We start from the raw sequence: 15,192 nt of genomic DNA, 5'->3' as shown, positions 1-15,192 counted from the left end.
GCCTTTTCAATTATTATCTGAAGCCGGTAGAGGCTGAGGGTGTACTCTGCCCTATACATTACACAAGAACACAGAAACCATGATTGTTGTCCCTAGGCCAAGTTTAAATTAGGAAGAGAAAGAAACCCAAGCAAATCCCTACACAGATGGCCAGCCAAGGCTGCAGAGGACAGGATAGCTTGATTAACCACCCGGCTCCTTGGTAAATAACACTGTGACTTCTCCTTGTCCCCCGAGTGTGTAGTTCATTTGCAGATGAATGACCTCAGGGTAGATCCTCGTTGGAGGTGGGATCCTAGTATACATGTATGATCTCTGCTCAAGGTTCCAATGACTTTGAAAAGCTAGGCTTTCCGTTTTGGGTAGGATGAGGGAGAAAAGATGAGCTGAAATGTTGGAAGAGTATATCCTTTATTGTCTTCCAAATGTTGATGGCTGGGCTTCCATCTTGCACGGTAACAATCCTACAGGAGGTCGTGGAAGTCTTTGCTTTTTCTTTCTGTCCCTGTCAGTTACAGCACAGCAAAAACTTATTGTATAGTATACCATAAGGGTCTAACATATGCTTGTTAAATTGATTAATGATTAGTAGACTGTGAACTCCTTGAAAGCAAGGACTGTGGTGTTTTTGTATTTGTAGCCCTAGTGCCCAGAAGAGTGACTGGCACATAGCAGGTACTTATCAAATTCTGATTGGTTGATTATTAGGACAATAAGTTTCTTGAGGGCTAGGAGTGTTACATTTTTGTATTTGTATCCCCAGTACTTAGCAATTGGGGGGGCAGCATTTATTAAACTCTTACTATGTGCCAGGCACTGTGCTAAATGATTTATAAATATGATCTAATTTGACCTTCATTATAATCTTGGAGTTAGGTGCTACTATTGTCCTCATTTTACAGTCAAGGAAACTGAGGCAGACAGAGGTTATGTGACTTGCCCAAGGTAACACTAAGTCTGAGGCTAGATTTGAACTCAAATCTTCCTTACTTTAGGTCTAATGCTCCATCCATCATGCCACCTAGCCATCTCACTATGTGCCTTTCACGTATTCCGTGGCTAAAAAATATTGATTGATTAATTGATGTTTTTTCTGCCTTTCCCTCCCTTTCCAATCTCCCCTCTGTGACTTTGCACAGTCTGTTTCCCATGTCTAGAACACATTCCCTACTTACCTCTATCTCTTAGAATTCCTAACTCCCTGCATGGAGCAGCTCCTCTGTCCTCTCCTACAGGAAGCTTTCCTGAACCCTCAGTCTTTGGGGCTTTCTCCTCCCTCCTCAATTTATCACCTGAGCATAGCAGAGCTTTCATCCTGTGGAGCCTGGGTGAGAATCTCACACACACTTCTTAGGAGACAGCCCTGGCCACCTATATAGTACATCTCTGTACGTTTGCTGACCCCCTTGCCCCGTTCCCAAGGTCCTTGTGGTCAAGGATTGTCTCTTGTTTTGTGTTTGCATCCAAGGTGTCCAGTGCAGGACCTTGGCCATAATTTGCTCTTACCATATACTTTTTGGATTGGATTAGAGGAGATGGAATTGAGTTTTCTCCACATAGTGCCATCAACATGACCAAGTAAAAGTCAAAAGTCCTGCCAGATAAAGGAGAATTCAGTTACTTAATTACAGTGATGTGTTTCCACATCTGTGGAAAGAAAGACCAGACCTAGAGGCCCACATTGTTTTTGATCTGCATTTCTCCTATAGGGTTCTCATCGTATTTTCTGGAAAGTCTCTGTTCTGCCCACTGTTCTTACATGGCAGTGGGAAAATATTTTTTCTCGACAAAATGATACCCGTAGAATAATTTCTATTTTAAAACCCTTGTATGATTTGATGATTGGGGCTTAGAGACTGTCTATGGTTTTTCACAAGGCACACTTACCAGCACGCAGCCTGATTTGATTAACAGGATCTCAGAATGTCCAAAACGCTGTGGAGAAGCAAGAACGAGCTTCAGATGTTTGCCGTTGGATCCCCTGCAGTGGAGGAGCTGAAGGTTTAGAGGCGATGGCTTCGAAAGATTGCCTGGGTTTTTTGTTTTTTTTTTTTTGCTGTGATGGAAAACTGACACTGTGATGCCCTTCGGCCAGCTCTGGGTTTGTGTTAGTAAGTGACCAAAACTGTGTCAAGCACTCCCACACTGGCTAATCGCTTGCATTCATAGCTGCTTCCTCCAGCTCCTTGGCAAAAGATCAGACTGAGGAAAGGGTGACAAATGGAGAAAAAGACTGAAAATAAACCCTGAAAGACGTACCCAATGGCCCCTGATTTCAATGGGACCTCTGTGAGCACCAGAAGAAAATGCACTTTGATTTGATCTGTACAGATAAGCTAGAAAGTAAAAACATCTTTCTACAAGGAGTAAATAGAAACCCCATAGGTTCCTTATAGGGCAGACACTTAACTATTTAAACAATTCTACATGGTAGGGGCATTCATAGGGTCTGGTTCACAGAACTCAGAAGACCTGTCTCTGTCCTACTCCTAGGTGAAGAAATATTGAAGATGGCTGTAACCTCATTAGTTTTACTTGAAAGGTCAGAAGAACAAGGCACGGGAGCCCATTGCTGGCAGCTGAGACGAGTGTGGCTGCCCATCCCTGATGAGTGATTTATTTGACCCAGTCCAGTAATGGAAGCAAGGGAGTGACATCTGCTTTATAGCAAATGCTTTAAGTTGGGGCTCACTCTCCTTGGGAACCAATGGGGTATAGGTGAGGATAAGTCCCGACTCAGAGGGAATTTTCAAAACTTCTGCTTTTGTTGTATCATCTCTGCAAATATCCCTTTGTAAAAGCTGGTTGATGTTAACTGACTCTATAATAGTAAGTATTAATAGTATGATAGTTACATTAATAACAGTATTAGTAATTATAATAGTTAACCTTTAGATAGCACTAATTTAAGGTTTATAATGCACTTTACAAACATCTCATTTCATCCTCCAGCTACCATGGGAGTAGGTGACATTATTGTCCCCCATTTACAGATGAGGAAACTGAGGCAGAGGTTGAATGACTTGTCCCAGGATGACACAGTTGGTAGGTGACTAGGGCCAGATTTAAATCCAGATCTTTCTGACTCCAGGTCTAGTGCCCTAGCCATTGTGACACCTAGATGCCCAGATGACATAGGGGTGCTAATCACTGAGCCAACCAGTAATAGAGGGGAGATGATAACTGGCACTAGGTGATTGACATGAAGGAGAAAACATAGCAGAATGGATGCTTAAGCTGAAGGCATTCAAGAAAACTCCATTGCTCATCAGGGTACCACTAGGTTCACTAGGGGAAGATGCTTTAAATCACAACTAAAATCTCATCTTCTACTGGAAGCCTTCTCCAGCCCCTCAATTCTGATATCTTCCCTCTTTTATTCATTTCCCATTTATCTTGTTTGTAGCTTGTTCATACATATTTGTTTGCTCATAGTTTTCCCTATTAAATTACAAACTTCTTGAAGGCAGGGACTGTCTTTTGCCTCTTTGTATCCCCAGGGCTTAGCATGTGCCTGCACAATAAATGACTGTGGCGATCTGCCTTACCAGATTGAGTGGGAGTTGGGACAAGGACTCCTGTGTCTTGCTCTAGAATCCTTTTTGTTGTGAACTCATCCAACCATTCTGGAGAGCAATTTTGGAACTATGGGCAAAGAGCTATGAAACTGTGCATATCCTTTGATCCAGCAAAGCCACTATTAGGAGAGAGAGAGAGAGAGAGAGAGAGAGAGAGAGAGAGAGAGAGAGAGAGAGAGAGAGAGAGAGAGAGAGAGAGAGAGAGAGAGAGGGAGGGAGGGAGGGAGGGAGGGAGGGAGGGAGGGAGGGAGGGGGAGGGAGGGAGGGAGGGAGGGAGGGAGAGGGAGACAGACAGAGAGACAGAGACAGAGAGACAGAGAGAGAGGGAGGGAGGGAGGGAGAGAGAGAGAGAGAGAGAGAGAGAGAGAGAGAGAGAGAGAGAGAGAGAGAGAGAGAGAGGGAGGGAGGGAGGGAGGGAGGGAGGGAGGGAGGGAGGGAGGGAGGGGGAGGGAGGGAGGGAGGGAGGGAGGGAGAGGGAGACAGACAGAGAGACAGAGACAGAGAGACAGAGAGAGAGGGAGGGAGGGAGGGAGGAGAGAGAGAGAGAGAGAGAGAGAGAGAGAGAGAGAGAGAGAGAGAGAGAGAGAGAGAGGAGAGAAGAAGGAGAAGAAGGTATTTGTATAAAAATATTTTTTGCAGCTCTTTTTGTGATGGCAAAGAGTTGGAAATTGAGGGAATGCCCATCAACTGGGGAATGGCTAAACAAGTTGTGGTATAAGATTGTGATGGAATATTACTGTGCTATAAGAAATGATCAGCAGACAGATTTCATAAAAACCTGGAAAGATTTATAAGAATTCATGGAACTGATGCAAGGTGAAGTGAGCAGGACCAGGAGAAAACTAGACAATCCCAAAGGACTCATGATGAAAAATGCTATTCATCTCCAGAGGAAGAACTGACAGAGTCTCAGTGTAGATTGAAGCAGACTATTTTCACATTATTTTTTCATTTTTTTCCCTTTTGGTCTGTTTCTTCTTTCACAGCATGACTAATAGGAAAATGTTTTACATAATTGTACATATACATATATATTTAATATATATATATAAATATATCAAATTGCTTACTGTCTTAGGGAGGAATTGAAGGAGGAAGGGAGAGTATTTGAAACTCAAAGTTTTTAAAAATTGAATATTAAAAATTATCTTTAGATGAAATTGAAAAAATATTATTTAAAAAAATCCTTTTTGTTTTTCCACAATAGTAATTTCCTAATGTCACCCCCTTCTTCTACCATTTAACTGTCCTTTGTAAAATGTTCACTGGTTCTTAATTTCAAAAATTTTTTCTGCAGAGGTGACTTAGATCATATAGACAATAAGTGGCAAAGCCAAGATTTGAATCTAGGACCTTTGACTCCAAAGAAGTCACACAATCAGTCTTTTTACTCTATTGCATTGCCTCCAAGCCTGATGAGATCATCCAGTCTTTCTCTCCTTCCATTTTCCAAATGAGGAAGTTGAGGCTCATGGGGAATTGTATCTATCATCTATCCTTTGTGCCAAGATAGGCTCTTGAAATGAATCTGAGTTCAGCTGCTTTTTAGCTTTGTGTTCATTTATATCATTGTATGTTGTTTTCCTGATTCTGCTGACTTCCTCCCGTATTCATTCATTCTAATCTTCCCTCCCCCATTTATTTTTTAAATCACTGCCTGGTTATGACAAAGAAAGAGAGGGTTGCTGATGCTTCCAATTGGTTCTGAGTGGATTGGGAATGTTCTGTGACCTTAGAGAAACTCCATGGGGCCATAGGCTTTGTGAAAGGTAGTGTGGAGTTCATTCAGAATTGAGAAATTCCTGCTGATGGGGAGATGATTGGGATTGTCCTGGATAGTTCCCTTCTGAAGCAGTCACAATGGTTGTGTGTTCATCAAAGGCTTTGTTTGAGCTCTGTCAGCTGGCTGAGGCTGCTGAGGATTTCCTTAACTGGCTCTCTCTGATCCCAGAGAGGCCCTTGTGTAGATTTCCTTTATCAACTGCACCTGAGTCACATCCCACCTTTGCCTATTTCACATCAGGGTTCATCATTTTCTCCTTGGTATTTTTTTGTTGACAAATGGGCTAATTGGTCCTCCCAGGACTACCATATTGCAATTGGCTTTGGGAAGCATGGACGTAGTTGTTCACAGTTAGGAAGTTTTCTCAGGCAGAGAGGGACAGTAATTTCTGAGTTTCTTTGCTTTCAGGAGTCACTACTTAGTAAATAGTATGTGTTCTATTTTTTACAATGACCTTGTGCAGATCACTTTCCTTATTTATAAAATGAGGTGGGGTTCAGTGACTTTTCAAGTCTCTTTCAAATAGAAATATGTGATCTCACCATTAACTAGTTGGAGGTAATGTGGTATGATGGATAGAGATGCAGTTTTTGAGACAGGAAGACCTGGATTCAAATCCTTCCTTTCACTCTTACTAGTTGTATGACCCTGTATAATGTTAATACAAGGTTAATGGTGGATGAGGGGAAGAGTTAAAGATCTTCCCTGCCCATTAATAAGTCTCAGATACCTTTTGTTAATTTCTAATGAGGCACTGCATCACAAGGATTCTGCCCTCCAGCTCTGAAAAGCATATATATACTCTGAGGTGAGGTTTTACTTTGGGGTTTATTTTTTGGAAGATGAGACTCTGGGCAGCTGCTAAGGAGTCCCCAGCTTAAAAAACCCAGATGTAAGTGCTTCTCTCTCTGGTAATGATGTATGTATTGTCAGACAGTTGGAAGCCCTGTCTGTTGGTCTTTCTGTGTGTAATTTCTGCTTGTAATTTCTGTTTCTATTTTTTCTGAAGTTCAGGGTGCTGACTTTTTCCCCTGAACTAAATGAGTGATATATGTACTTGGTTAAAATAGATTGTTGCCCCCTCAAAAATTGCTTTCCTTTTAGAAAAGCAGATCTAAGAACCTTTACAGCAGGCCTTCCTGTATATGCTGGGGTCTTTGATGATACACTCTGGGTGAGTCAAAACTTCTCTGAACCTAAGCATTCTCATTGTAAAATGGATGCACTAAAAGCTAAGTGGCAGAAATGATGAATCAGCAGCTTCTTCCTTTCCTGACCCTGAACCCCTGGCCTTGAAATTCTATTTCACTGTTGAGCCAGCAATCCTGTAAACCAAGCAACTCATTTCCACCCCTCTCCAATATCTGTCTCTTTGAAACCTTTCCCCATTTATCTCTCCCAGTTCTTCCTTATGGGGCCAAACAGAAAGCTAATTACTCTACTTCCTCATGACAGTTTTCAAGTACTTGAAGAACTTCATATCCCCTCTTCTCTAGTTCCCTAGTTCCTTCAGTTGATATTCTCATTTCCTGTAAAATGATTTCCAAAACCACTTAAAAATATAGTCTCAGTTATTTCTTTCCCTCTAGCATATAACATGATGAAATTTCCCAAGTTCATATCAAAAATGGAATTCATAAACTTTGCATCTAGAAACTCAATGAAGTGGGAATATTCTCTTCTTCAGTAGTTGACCTCTCTGGCTTGTGAATTGCACCTGAGAATCTTTAAGAATGTTAACGCCTTTCTCAAAAGGGAATAATTTCTCCCTTCTCACCAAGGTCAAGAAGTTTTCTACTTGAATGCTGATGTTCTGATTTACCCAAGTCTCCCCCACATTTCATAACATGGATGTCCCTCATCTTCATGCTTTTCAGACGACAGTCATAGCCGGTGACTCTCATTTCACAATAACTCAGCATCTTAACCAAGACCATACACCATGTTGGCAGTTGATTCAGGAACCTGGGATCCTAAATATGAGACCACATTTCCTCCCTTCCTACCACAGGAGCTAAGAAAAGCCTACAGAGCAAACCACAGAAAGGAAAATTCTATTACACAGATGGTGAGGACATCTATGAAGACTTGCAGTATGGATATGGGATGTTTAAAAGCTCTGGATTGGCCCAAGAATGTTCCTGAAAAGAAGTGATCTGAATTCTGCTTGAAGATCCCCAGTGAGAAACAACATATCCCCTCCCAAAGCAGCCCATCCCACTCTGGGACAGGTCTCATTGACAGCCCAAACCGACCTCTTTGTACCTTCTACCTGTTGCTCCTGTTTTTATCCTCTGGGGCCAAACAGAACAAAGCTAATCCCTCTTGTGTATCAGAGCCCTTCAAATATCTGAAAATAATTATTGTGATCTCCCAGGGTCTTCTCCAGATTCAACATTCCCAGTTCCTTTAATCAGCTGAATGGTGTGTGTGTGTGTGTGGGGGGGGGGGTGGTTATAGGTCATGGTCTTTTCTCACCAACCCAGTCACCTTGTTGTGGAGAGAAATAACAATTTGTGTTTTTCCTAAAATGTAGCATCTAGAACTTGTGATCCCACTAGAATAGAATACAGCATGATGATCAGTTTTCTCATTCTAAAGGAGAAGAAAGAAATGGAAGAATGTGAAACTCTGCAGGTTTTGGGAGAGAATTAAGAGGTCCTTAAAAAACAGAAGAGTTTCAAGGAGGAAAAGAAGAAAAATAATCTGAAGCATCACAGGGGGATTCTCCTCTGAGTTAGGTTAGAGGATAAAAGTTTGTGGTGGAGAGAAAGATGGGAATAAAAATGACTACTGAACATCTTTTCTTCCTTGCTTTCTGTCTAGATAGGACAGTATGATCCACTCAACTATCTGTAATTGACAATTAGCACATTCATACCATTTCTTCTCAAATACTCTAATAGATACATCAATCAATACTCAACAAATCAATGAATGTTATTAAGACTTACTATGCTCCAGGAGCTGTGCTAAGCCTCATTGGTGGGCATATTCTCTCCATTAATGCCAGTTGTAACCCATCCATGCCTGCCCCATCTCTAGGACCCTGGCCTCCTATATATTTATTTACCACAGAAAACCACCCAATGTACTCTTATTTTCTTGATATCTAGAGCAGTCTATCAGTAATGTATCAGTCTTGCCATGTGGCAAACCCACCTTCTTTTTTGCCCTTAGCTTTCCTTGATAGTAGGAATCCTTTACATATCTTCTTCTCCATTCCATTTTTGTAATGCTTACTATGGGATGCTCCATGACTCTGTGGGTGATCTGTAAATTCAGTTCTTTGAAACAGTAGACATTTACCTAGCAGTCATTCATCCATAATGAATGAATATTAGATAGCTGACATGCATGAAGCTTACAAAAGCAAGTTAAAGCCATTCTATGATCAGAAATCCAGAGATCTAATTAGACCTAATTATTGACCTTTATCATCTTATCCCTGAACTTGAAGTATCTCTGTGCCCTTCGTTGGCCAACCTCTGTCCATAGATATTAGGACTATGAGAATTCTCAGATCTTCTTGGGTACCTGTACTCTTGGTGCTTGCTCTCTGTGGCAGCTGACTTAGTGGCTATATGTGGACAAATCTGCTGCCTCCCCCATCTTCATTTAAAAGCTCTTCTGAGATGGCTTTCAAGACTCCAGGAAAATACATTTTCACTAGCCCAAGTTGGTCAGGTGCATTCTATCCTTGACCCAGAGCCAGTACATTCATGGCAGACCTGAATGTAGAACTGGGCTCTTTACTGAACTTCTCCTTGAGAGGAAGGTGATTTCCTCTTGATGGGTAACCAAATGTGACTGCCTGTAGCATTTCCTGTCTTCTACGAGTGGGCTCACCCACACAGATGTTTCACAGTTTGTGGTCATGGTAAACAATATAGTCAAGGAAAAATAACACCAGACTGTGGTGGACATGGTTTGCCAAAGTGGGATATTCCTTTGACCACCAGTCCAATTGTACTTGGACTCCACCCTTTGACTTGTGGTTGACTGAAGCCTACCGGGAAGTTGGCTTGCTCTACCTTTTTGTTTGCTTGTTAAAGTAGGTGTCACTTTGGAAATTTCACAAACACTCATCCACCAATTTCAGCTACCAAGTTGGTTTGGTGTCTACCAAATTTTAAGGAAAGAGGTATCCTCTAGAGGAGGTAACAACATAGCAAAAATCCAGCCTGGAACCAGTTTTCAAAGTCCTGGATTTGAGTCCTGGCTTTGCCATTTCTCTGTTTGAGCCATCGTTTCCTTGCCAGTAAAATAGAAATAATTTAATGTTTACTAGACACCTGCTATCAAAAAGGAAGACAGGCAGTATGTGTAGTAGATCCAGAGAGAGAGCTGGTTTCAAAACTGGGAAGTCTGAGGATCAAACTGGAAGTAGCTGGTGGGGCAGTGAATAGAATACCAGGTCTGAAGTCAGGAATCCCTAATTAAAATCTGGCCTTGGACACTTACTAGCTGTGTGACCCTGGGAAAATCACTTCATCTCTGCCTCAGTTTCCTCAAGTGTAAAATTGGGATAATTACAGCACCTATCTCCCAGAGTTGCTGTGAGGATTAAATCATAATTATAAAGTGTTTAGCACAGCACCTGGCAATACTATATAAATGGTAGCTATTAATGCTAATTAATTACCTCTGGCATACATTGGTTGCATGGTGCTAAAACCTCTCTGGGTCCTGTGCAACAATATCAGGCCATGAGATGTAGAATAGGTGCCATATGCTTTTTTGGAGGAAGTTGCCTAATCTGGGAGGTCCTTAAACTAATGATTTGCCCCACTCATTTAGGTTATCACAAGGAAAGGGCTTTTTTGACCTTAAATGCCACGGTTTCTTCCTTCTTTTCTTCCTTTCCCTCCCTCTCTCCCTTCCTCCCTTTGTCTTTTTGACTGAACTTGTAATTTCATTGAGAGAGCTTCTGGTGAGGAAGGAACACCAACATCATCGAGGCAAATTGTCAACTATTCTGTAACTTCTGGTCTAGAAGAGTTTCTTGGGGTACTGTCACTTGTCTAGGTCACAAAACCAGTCTGTGTCAAACGTTAGGACTTGAAACCCAATTCTTGGACCAGTCCTCTATTCACTATGAAGGTGCCATGTGTGAGTGATTAATAGAGTGAGATTTTTCCCCACTCTCTCCATCCTGAGGGAAATCAGAAAGTGGAGCATTTTGGAAAAACCACCACCAACAAAGTGGCTCCCAGCTCCTCAATCAGTCATTTGAAACATTAGTGGTTTAGTTTGTATTGGCATCGAGTCTTGGGCAAAAGTTCTGGTTCTTGCTTTTCTTAAAGGGTTCCTACCCATAGATCCGCTGGTTAATGCATCCCAGTCATGTGGTTCTCATGTTGGCAGATGCATCCCCAAAGTCACTGGGACTTTGAAAGAATGGGGAGTGGGTTAGCACTCAGGATTCTGTTCTCTTGTCACAAAAAAAAAGTGAACCATGCTTTTAAGACATTTGCTCAAAAGGCAGACGTCCAATGTTTCTAAAGTCGTGTTTGTCATCTCTGTGTGAAAAAGAGCTGGGCCGTTCAGGTTTCTCTGTATTCGACTTCTCAACCCACATGAAAGCAGTTTTCCCTCCTTCTGAGCCTCATGAAAAGTAATAGGAGACTGAGATCTCCTGATAAAAAAGGTTTCCTTTTTTATGGATATAATTGGCAGGGTTGCTAACTTTCGGCATATATTCCAGTCTTTATCTTGATCAGAAAACATTTGGGAGGGGTGGAGGGGATGGTGTCAATCAACTCCATGCCTGCAGTGATGTTCACTCAGGGATCTTGAATAAGATGCTCATTGGTAGAAAGGGAAAAGCTGCTCAAAGTGTCTGGAGATCAGTAGAGACTGGAGGAGTAGAGGGAGGGGTGGGGGTACGACTCCCACCTTGGGTTTTCTCATCTTTACTGGTGACATATTTCCTTTCTGGGAATAAAATGACTTTGTGCAGTCAAGGTACAATCCATCTTGTTTATCTAAAAGAAAGTGAATACTTATTTGCCATGTGTTATTTTATTTTATTTATTTTTGCTAGTCTGATCCAAGGTAAATTAATAAACAAAGACAAAGCTGCATTTTGCCTTGGTGGCCAAGGGTTTGGGCAGCCTAACCATCGAGCACCGAATTAGTTACCCAGGCTGTTTGCCCTGTGTCTGCTTGACAGGGGGGCAGGATGGTTCAATGGAAAATGAGTTGTCTACATTTAATAACTGTGTAAGAATGAACAGTGCCGCCCAGCAGAAAGAACATTGGGCTTGGAGTCTAAACAAAATTCTGTTGGAACTTAGAGAAGGTAGCAATCACCTTGGAAAAATAACAGGTCAATCAACAAGCATTTAGTAAAATTCTATAATGTTCCAGGGACTGGGGATGATATATAAGATAAATGACTCTAATTATGAGGTGTCAAAGTGGTGCAGTGAATAGATAATTAGATCTGAAATCAGAAAGACCTGAGTTCAAACTGGGCCACAGGTACTTCCCAGTTGTGTGACCCTGGGAAAGTTATTTCACCTCTATCTCAGTTCCCTCAGCTATAAAATGGAGATGATAGCACCTTCCTCGCAGGCTTTTTGTAAGGATCAGATAAAATAATATTTGTAAAAGCACTTAGCAAAGTTCCTGGCAGATAGTAGGTTCTATATAAATGCTTATTCCCTTTCTCTTCTCTTTCCCCAAATGCTTTGTGAACTTTGAAGCTCTATGTAATTGCTTGTTATTATTGTTAACATCATTATGACATAATAATAATGCTAGCTAACAAGTATAGAAAGTTTTGTAAAATGCTTCATATGTGTGTCCTGGTTGTACTCGGATTCCTATTCTCCTGTTCACTAGTCGGTGATGGAAAAGTCAGGATGATCCTTGCTTTCAGTGAGCATTTTCTAGACTTTCCCTCTACCACCATTACTTAGTTACCTCTCCTTCTTTGAGGTTCATTCAATCCAAGTTCATCCCAAACCAAGGTTGTGGTAGCTGTTATTTACCAACCTTCAGGACATTCCTTCTCTTTTCTCAATGTGGTCCGTGCCTGGTTCACAGTATTTCTGTCCTCATTTCTACTCCTCATAGAAGTGACTTCAACTTCTATATTTGTCCTCCCTTCTCCACTCGGCATTGGCTACTCAGAGATATGGTCATAACCTTTGTCTTACCATGGCCTGGGTGTTCCACTTCTGTATTTATGAACTTTGAAATGACCATCCTTCTCTTTATGAATTGTATTACCTAGTGGGTCTCCCACCACATCTGAGGCCATCACTAGTTTTCTTGACCTTTGTCTTGACATTGGACTCCAATGACTCTGGAGGAGACAGTTGACAGTTGACTTTGCTCAGCTCTGTCTTACTCAAATCCAGTTTACTTGCAAGTCGTCTCGTCAACTTTCTGCTATCTTTGGGATGCACAACAGCAAACAATTACCTACTCCTTTACATTTTATCTCCCTCACTAGAACTTAAGCCCTTTGAGTATCTGGTGTTTTTCATCTTCTGTGTATCAGCAGCACTTAGCATAATGTCAGGCTAATAGTAGATGCTTAAGCACTGTGTTGACTCATTAACTGAGGATGAGAGAAATTAAGTGACTTGCCCAATGGGCATAACCAGCAAGAATCCAAGGCAAGATTCAGATTTAGGTTTTCCTGACTCCCTGTTGTCCATGATACAAGCTAGGTGTCTCTGAATCCATGGCTAGGGTCAGGGATGTCTTTATGGAAGAAGTGGTCACGGATTGGGTCTTGAGAAATTAGTAGGATTTAGAAAGGTGATCATAGAAGAAGACTTGGGTCCAAATCCTCCTATGTCCACCTATTATTTATGTAATCATGGCATGTCTATGTTCACAGGGCTCAATTTCCTCCTGTATGAAATGAAGGGGTTGGCTCTATGACTATGATTATTATAAGCATCCATTGGGAATACAAGAGCTTGGCTTCTAGACTTAAAAAACCTGAGTTCCAATCACAGCTTTGACACTTATGACCAGTGTGACCTTGGTTGTATCACTTAACTCCCTGTGTCTCACCCTTCACTGAGAAATAAGAAGGTTGGACTTGATGGCTTCTATGGTCTTTTCTAGCTCTAGATGCATGATTGTAAATTGCATTAAGATTCGATTTCCTTATCTGCAAAATTGGGATTGCCAGTACTGTTTCACAGGATCTTTACAAGGAGTTGGAATTAAATTTATTAAGCTTGTTCTGAGGCAAGAACCAGGAGCAATGAATAGAAATTGAAAAGAGCCAGATTGTGGTTGGCGTTAAGGAAAGAATTATTCTTGGGAAGGTCTAGAAGGAAAGACTGGGTAACCAAGTGCTCAGTATGTTGAAGATGGCATTATGGACTAGATAACACCTGACATTCTATTCGGTTCTTGCATTCTCTGTGCATGAAATGGAATCGCCTAAGTGTTAAGTGAGGTATATTTTCTGGGTCCATCCTCTACTCAATTGTCAAAGTGGTTTTTGTAAAGCACAGGTCCAAACATGTCATCTCCTACTCAGTAAACTCCAGTGGCTCCCAGTTACCTCCAGGATCAAATACAAAATCCTCTACTTAGTGAAGAAAGTCCTTCATGACCCAGCTTCCTCTTAACTTTCCACTCTTCTCACACCTTACTCCTCATCATGTATTCTTCCATCCAGTGACACCAACTTCCAGGCTGTTTCACGAATCAGCTCTAGGCATTTTCTTTGCTGTCTTCCATACCTAGAATACTTCCCTGCTCCATTTCTGCCTTCTGACTGCCCAGGGTTCTCTCAAACCTCAGCCACCTTCTGCAAGAAGCCTTCTGTGTTCCCCTTAATTCTAGTATCTTCCCTTTCTTGATTAGTTTAATTCATCCTGTCTATACCAGGCCATATCAGGCTATTCCCCATGTGAGCTCCTGAAGAGCAGGAACTGATTGTTTTATCCTCTCCTCATTTTCATTGCATCCAAAGTACTTAGCACAGTTCTTGGTACCCAAAAGGTCACCCATTGTCGTAATAATGAGAATCGACATTCACATAGTGCTTTAGGGTTAACAGGAGTACCTTGCCTATGTTATTTCATCAGGTCCCTTTGACAACCCTATGGGACTAATATTATTCCTGTTTTACTATACAGTATACCAGGAGAAGCTCTAAATGACTTAAATCAGTCTACCAATAAGCATTTTTTAAGTACCTACTATGTGCCAGGCACTGGGTTGAGCAATGAGGATAAAAAAAGAGGTGAAAGATTTCAACATAAAGAGTGACATTATAAGCAGTTTAAGGGAGCAAGGAAGAAATTATGTTTCAGATCTATTAATAGGGGAAGAATTCACTTCCCAATAAGGGATAGAAAAGATCATACAAGGTAAAATGGTTATGTAATTACATACCATTTAAAAAGTTTTTTGCATAACTAAAATCAATGTAGCTCAAATTAGGAGTGGGAAGATGAGGAGAAAATTTTCTGTAGCAAATTTCTCTCACAAATGTTTTGTTTCCAGGACACATAGAGAATTCATTCATAGTTATAAAAATAAGAAACATTCTCCAGTTGATAAATGGTCAAAGGACATGAACAAACAATTTTCAGAGAGAGAAATCCAAGCTATAAATAGCCATATTAAAAAAATGCTACTCTGAGGTTCTCCTTCACACCAACCAGATTCAAAAAGTTGACAAAGTGGTAAAATGACAAATGTTGGAGAGGCTCTGGGAAAAGAGGTGCATTAATGCACTGTTAGTGGAGGTAGAAATCTTCAGAACAAGGCCATTCTGGAAAGCAATATGGAACTATGCCCCAAAAGTTATTAAACTGTGGATATGCTTTTGACTTAGTGATATGG

The 15,192-nt window shown here is 41.2% G+C and overlaps 1 protein-coding gene and 1 long non-coding RNA gene across 2 annotated transcripts in view; one reads left to right on the top strand and one right to left on the bottom strand.

The window, feature by feature from the left end:
- The window catches only part of BBS9 (Bardet-Biedl syndrome 9), a 655,958-nt gene that overhangs the window by 532,030 nt on the left and 108,736 nt on the right, over positions 1 to 15,192 (top strand). The window lies entirely within an intron of this gene.
- On the bottom strand, positions 4 to 2,348 carry LOC140497677 (uncharacterized). Its single transcript, XR_011964810.1, has 3 exons — positions 1,888 to 2,348; positions 1,507 to 1,594; positions 4 to 505 (listed from the first exon to the last, which is right to left on the bottom strand). It is a non-coding gene; the product is annotated as an uncharacterized lncRNA (long non-coding RNA).

The sequence above is a fragment of the Notamacropus eugenii genome, chromosome 3 (genome assembly GCF_028372415.1).
Source record: "Notamacropus eugenii isolate mMacEug1 chromosome 3, mMacEug1.pri_v2, whole genome shotgun sequence".
NCBI classification, from domain to species: Eukaryota; Metazoa; Chordata; class Mammalia; order Diprotodontia; family Macropodidae; genus Notamacropus; species Notamacropus eugenii.
This window is presented reverse-complemented; position numbering and strand designations above follow the sequence as displayed.